The sequence below is a fragment of the Schistocerca nitens genome, chromosome 8 (assembly GCF_023898315.1).
Source record: "Schistocerca nitens isolate TAMUIC-IGC-003100 chromosome 8, iqSchNite1.1, whole genome shotgun sequence".
Lineage (NCBI taxonomy): Eukaryota > Metazoa > Arthropoda > Insecta > Orthoptera > Acrididae > Schistocerca > Schistocerca nitens.
Window position 1 is genome coordinate 336,698,198 of NC_064621.1, and position 7,335 is coordinate 336,705,532.

The following is a 7,335-nucleotide window of genomic DNA, read 5'->3' on the forward strand; positions in this document are numbered from 1 at the left end:
TTCCACAGGACTACATCCAGCATCTCTACGATCGTCTCCATGGGAGAATAGCAGCCTGCATTGCTGCGAAAGGTGGATATACACTGTACTAGTGCCGACATTGTGCATGCTCTGTTGCCTGTGTCTATGTGCCTGTGGTTCTGTCAGTGTGATCATGTGATGTATCTGACCCCAGGAATGTGTCAATAAAGTTTCCCCTTCCTGGGACAATGAATTCACGGTGTTCTTATTTCAATTTCCAGGAGTGTATTTTGTTGCGCCGACTTACGTAGGGAGAAACGATCATCCTAATAAAATCAGGGAAATCAGAATTAGAACAGAAAGAAATAGGTGTTCGTTTTTTCCGCGCGCTGTTCGAGATCGGAATAACAGAGAATTATTGTGAAGGTGGTTCGATAAACCCCTGCCAGGCAATTAAGTGTGATCGGCAGAGTATGCACGTAGATGTAGATGTAGGTGTAACGGTAACGTATGGCACGTTGGTCTTACTTATTGTCATGAATGACTTGCTACCGTTTCCTACCAGAAGTAACACGAACCCTCAAACCATGTGGTTGCTTTGTATAACGACATTTCTCAAATTTTTGTTGCAATATTGTAAGATAAAGCGTGAGTAGGATACACACAAAAACTTTCAAACTACAATATCTGCCTGGACAGTGACACTAGCGATTGTCAGCACTGTTTACTCTTTCGCACGGAGTCCGTTCAAGACACAAGGCGCAATCCTTTCGTAATGGCCAAGAAGAACAGAAGAATTTGATGAAATGGGCTGGGATTAGGAAACAGACGTCAGCATTGTGGAGAGAACGGAGTGAACTGCTCTACGTTTACCTGCAGTAAGTAAAATGGGCTGGTATGCCTCCGTGGGACGAAACAAAAGACACAAACTTCTCACCAACTTGTGACAGTATTATTGCCAGATATGGCTGCCCCTGCAACACATTCGTGTCACCATCCCTTCAACAACACTTTATTCAACAGTCTATCTCTTCGATTCATCATCTTCTTGACTGTTTTTTCATTTTTTTTTAAAATAGTCACAGGACATTTCATTCCACACTGCATCATTCGAACTGATATTCAGCAGCCCCCTGTAACTCCACATTTCAAAGACTTTTAATACTTTCATTTCTGAATTCCCCTTTGCCATTGTTCGCCACTCCTACATATCTGTGTTCATAGTTCTTCATGAAACATTTTCTCTCTGAAGATTCGTATTTTTTGATGACGGCAGATGTTAACGGCCCTGTTTACGATAAAATGGCAGGAAATTTTGTATCAGCACACACACCACTGCAGAGTAAATATACACTCTCGGTAAAAAGCTTTTATTTAGATTTTTACAGTGCTTTTGTGGCAGACACAGAGTCCTATTGTAGCGTTAACTAGTAATTTTTTCACCTTAACCCTAAGATTTCCGTCGTCACTGCAGACTATGGTTCCCATTTGGCGGAGCAACATTGACGAGTCTCCCTGTATTGTTATTACATCGCTACGGTCGCAGGTTCGAATCCTGCCTCGTGCATGGATGTGTGTGATGTCCTTAGGTTCTTTAGGTTTAAGTAGTTCTAAGTTCTAGGGGACTGATGACCTCTGATGTTAAGTCCCATAGTGCCCAGAGCCATTTGAACCATTTTGTTATTACATCGAAAGAGACACTTCGACAAAACGGTCCACGCTAGGCAAAGCGAGTGTAGTGTTAAACGATCGTTTTCACAACGTTGCTCAGTTGGTGAATGATTAGTCCGTGATAAAAGTCAACTTGTCAGCTATTAATATAGAACTGTCTCGGCATAAGGAGACAAAATGAGGACGTGAACAGTGTTAGGTACCCATAATTCAATTACTGCAGTTTTCTTGTGTAAAAATGCTGTGTAGTTCATTGTTTTCTGTGTAAGGAGATAAAGCTAATATCTCGGCGTCGTGTACCCACACACATCAAAAAAATTTTGCATCACCCCGGCTGCAAGAACTGAAGATAGACGTTGACTGTGGATATTGTATCACAGTTCCTTTGACTGTTCAGAGATGTCACTAAACCCGCCCAAAGATGTAAACAACCATGCATGAGCAGCGCCTATTACAGGGAGGGGGACCGAAAACCGATCATGTATGGTGATTCCACCAGAAAGGAGATTCACGGCTCGTGTTGTCTGATAGTTCAACCATGCCTAGACGGTCAATACCGCGGTTCGATAGCGTCCGTATGGTTACTTTGTGTCAGGAAGGGCTCTCAACAAGGGAAGTATCCTGGCGTCTCGGAGTCAACCAAAGCGATGTTGTTCGGACATGGAGGAGATACAGAGAGACAGGAACTGTCGATGACATGCCTCGCTCAGTCCGTCCAAGGGCTACTACTGCAGTGGATGACCGCTTCCTACGGCTTATGACTCGGAGGAACAGTGACAGCAACGCCACCGTGTTGAATAATGCTTTGCGTGCAGCTACAGGACGTCGTGTTACGACTCAAACTGTGTGCAATAGGCTGCACGATGCGCAACTTCACTCCAGACGTCCATGGCGAGATCCATCTTTGCAACCACGACACCATGCGGCACTGTACAGATGGGCCCAACAACATGCCGAATGGACCGCTCAAGATAGGCATCACATTCTCTTCACCGATGAGTGTCGCATGTGCCTTCAACCAGACAATCGTCGGAGACGTATTTGGAGGCAACCCGGTCAGGCTGAACACCTTAGACACACTATCCCGCGAGTGCGGCAAGGTGGAGGTTCCCTGCTGTTTTGGGGTGGCATTATGCGGGGCCGACGTACGCCGCTGGTGGTCGTGGAAGGCGTCGTAACGGCTGTACGATACGTGTATGCCTTCCTCCGACACATAGTGCAACCATATCGGCAGCATATTGACGAGGCATTCGTCTTCATGAAAAAACATTTCGCGCTCCCATCGTGCACATCTTGTGAACAACTTCCTTCAGGATAACGACATCGCTCGACTAGAGTGGCCAGCATGTTCTCCAAACATGAACCCTAACGAACATGCCTGGAGTAGAGGGGTTGGGTTGGGTTGTTTGGGGGAGGAGACCAGACAGCGAGGTCATTGGTCTCATCGAATTAGGGAAGGACGGGGAAGGAATTCGGCCGTGCCCTTTTAAAGGAACCATCCCGGCATTTGCCTGGAGCGATGTAGGGAAATCACGGAAAACCTAAATCAGGATGGCCGGACTCGGTATTGAACCGTCGTCCTCCCGAATGCGAGTCGAGTGTCTAACCACTGCGCCACCTCGCTCGGTGCCTGGAGTAGACTGAAAAAGGCTGTTTATGGAGGTGGCGACCCACCAATCACTCTGAGGGATCTACGCCGAATCTCCGTTGAGTGGTGGGACAATCTGGACCAGCAGTGCCTTGTTGAGCTTGTGGAAAGTATGCCACGACGAAAACTGGCATACACCAATACAAGAGGACGTGCTCTTGGATATTAGAGGTACCGGTGTGTACAGCAATCTGGACCACCACCTCTGAAGGTCTCGCTCTATGCTGGTACAACATGCAATGTGTGGTTTTCATAAGCAATAAACAGGGCGGAAATGATGTTTATGTTGATCTCTATTCTAATTTTCTCTACAGGTTCCGGAACTCTCGGAAGCGAGGTGAAGCAAAACTTTTTTTTATGTGTGTATAACTGCCGTCTCAGTCTTTGGATCGATTCGCTCTAAGGGCTGCAATGCCGTAAGACGAACGTTTCTACACACGGCTCTGTGACTTGGCTGTTAGTTAGCAGTAAAGACCTAATTGAAATAAAATCTATCATAGACTCGTTTAAATTTTTCTTATACATGGAAGCTTTTTAGTAGCGCCTAATGGCAAAAGCAGAATCACTAGGAAGTATAAACTTACATCGCACTTTCCGGTAGTAGTACAATCGCCTGCTGACTGTCCCCACGGATGCTGGGTCTGCGGAAACCCCACACATTACTCTGCAAGCGACCTAACGGTCAGTGGCCGGGGTACTGCTAATACCAGTACCTGATGACCCCTTCCATCTTCCACTTGCGAATGGTGCGTACGAAGAGTGATTGTCGGTGAGCCTCTGTATTGACTCTAATTTCTCTGGTTTTCTAGCCATGGTCATTTCGTGAGATGTATGTGGGAGGAAGTAACGTGTTGTCCGACTCCTCCCGTAAAATGCTCACTCGAAACTTCGATATTAAACCTCTCCGTAATGCACATCTTCCACTTGCGAATGGTGCGTACGAAGAGTGATTGTCGGTGAGCCTCTGTATTGACTCTAATTTGTCTGGTTTTCTTGTCATGGTCAATTCGTGAGATGTATGTGGGAGGAAGTAACGTGTTGTCCGACTCCTCCCGTAAAATGCTCACTCGAAACTTCGATATTAAACCTCTCCGTAATGCACATCTTCCACTTGCGAATGGTGCGTAAGAAGAGTGATTGTCGGTGAGCCTCTGTATTGACTCTAATTTGTCTGGTTTTCTTGTCATGGTCATTTCGTGAGATGTGTGTGGGAGGAAGTAACGTGTTGTCCGACTCCTCCCGTAAAATGCTCACTCGAAACTTCGATATTAAACCTCTCCGTAATGCACAACACGCCTCTTGTAACGTCTGCCATTGGAGTTTGTTGAGTATTTCTGTAACGCTTTCGTCCTGACTAAACGAACCCGTGACAAATCGCGCCGCTCTTCGTTTGTCCTTCTCCATCTCATCCATCAGTCCTATCTGGTAAGGGTCCAAAATTGATCAACAGTACTCAAAAATCGGTCGCACAAGCACTTCGTGGATGAGATACATTTCCTCAAGATTTTTCCCATGAATCTGTTTGACATCTTCTTTTTCTACTATTTATTTTATGTGGTCATTCCACTTAAGGCCGCTCTGGATACTGCTAGATATTTTACAGCAGATAGTGTTTACAGCAAATTGTCATCATAGTTGTACGGTAGTGGATTTCTTCTCCTATGTATGCGCAATGTGTTACATTTATTTACGTACAGCAGGGGCGGGCAAACGTTGCACGCGGCTCATGAGCACACAGCGCTGCACGTGTGCTGCTCGCGGCTCGCGTGCAATCGTCGAACGGAGCAGTGGCGACAGCCGGCAGGATGCCGCAGTGTAGTTCCAGGCTAAGCTGCGGACGTTGAAGCGAAGCGACCACTAAGTAGTGAATTTCAGCAACCGGAAAATGCAGAGTGAATCAAGGAAACGGAGAATTGGAGATTTGCTATCTTTTAAAAAGGAATGGGAGAATCATTTTTTCTCTGTGCAAAAACGTGAAAATTGGAAATGTATAATATGTGACAGTATTCTCGCTGGTCAGCGGAAGTTTAATATTGAACGCCATTATAATAAATTTCAGTATGTTGCCGTTCTTAGTGCAATAAAAGAGGAATTTCTCAAGCGATTTGGGGATATATCTTACTTATCAAATGGTTCAAATGGCTCTGAGCACTATGGGACTCAACTACTGTGGTCATAAGTCCCCTAGAACTTAGAACTACTTAAACCTAACTAACCTAAGGACAGCACACAACACCCAGCCATCACGAGGCAGAGAAAATCCCTGACCCCGCCGGGAATCGAACCCGGGAACCCGGGTCTTACTTATCCCAAGGTTTTGAATAGTTCTCGAGACAATCTGCTGTTTCTGTAGATGATATTCATCCCAGTTTGCAAATGGAATTAATAGGTCTACAGCGTAATTCTCGTCTGAGAGACAGGTTCCTTTTGGCAAGACGTGTGAGAGATTTTTATCACGACTTTCCACAGCAAGTTTCCTCGTCTCCATCGTGAAGCCGCGAAGATAATGTCAATGTTTGGCTCGACATACGTTTGTGAGAGATTTTTTTCTGTTATGAAAATTAATAAGTCTCGGTTAAGAGCACACATAAGTAATGAAAATTTGCGCAACTGTTTGCGTTTGTCTGTATGTAGAAATTTTGTTCCAGACATTAAACGTATTGTAAACTCCACCTGTGATAATTAAATAAAACGTATCGTAGGTAATAGGTACTCTTTCAAACGATGATTACTTTCAAGCACTCCTACTACCCTTATTCCTTCATTCAATAAAGCAGGCCAGGAAACAAAACGCATTACAGAGGAAGAAGCGGAGAGACGGTATGGGGGGAGGGGAGAGAAGCGGGTGGCAAGCTTGCCCCTGTGTGCACGCAGAACACCTATTAATTGCACACGTGCATGTGCACCGCACACGTGCAGAATTCCTGCCCGCCCCTAACGTACAGGGTCAACTGCCAGAGCCTGCACCGTCCATCAGTTCTCTGCAGATCATTCTGCAAATCGATACTGTATTCTGCCGTTGCTACTTTCCTATAGACAACCGTATCTTCTGCGAACAGTCTTAAAGAGCTTCGATGTCTTCTACTAGTTGATTCATATACACTGTAAACAGTAACGGTCCTATCACACCTTTACATCTGTCGATTTTGTTCCGTTAAGAGCGACACGTTGGGTTCTGTTTAGGAGAAAATCTTGAATCCCGTCGCAAATTTTTTTTTTTTTTTTTACACTAAACGGCAGTGCGGGTCTGTGTCAAATGGCTTCCTGACGTCAAGGAACACGGCATCAACGTCAGCACTGTTGTCTACATGGAGGAACTCAGAGAGTTGAGTTCCGCAAGAAGTTCAAAAACTAAGTCGGGTTTAGAATGAATTATATCCCATCTTCTCATTTTTACTGCACTAAATAAGCATCGAAAGCAACAACTAAGACATATCAAATACGGTGCCGAGAAATGGATCATGTTCCTGATATTGTGAAAAGCAGTACCTAAACATCAAACAATATCCATATGTGTAAATGGCAATGACCTATCTAATTTGTCATCGACCAGCCCAAACTGCTGAGGTTACAAACCTGTAATTTGGAGAGGATCTTCATCGCATACTGCAGGCATTGTTTGAGAAGAGATTTTTCGTTATTCCACCCCTAAGGGTGTGAAATATGGGATGAAAGATTTTTCGAAAACATGTCGCTACTAAGAGAATTTTGAAGCTAGGCCTACGAAAATTCGTTTTTTGTTCGTCGGTTAGAAATAAAGAAATACGTGTATCACATTAGAAATAGTGGATGAAAGTTGTTTTAAATAAACCATTATTAAAGAACTGCTTAAGTCTGTTTAAAGCTACATCTATGAACATTGGTATTTAACTTCTCGGATACGAATAAAAACACATATATTGCAATGTTTTTATAAATCCCACCTCCAAGGGGGTTGGAATAAAAGACGAAATGTTTTATGCCATATTTCATTATAAAAGCAGTTTTAAAGAGTTAAATGTACGAAAAATTGAATTTGCATTCTTGGTTAGAAATTTAAAAAATACATATTACAC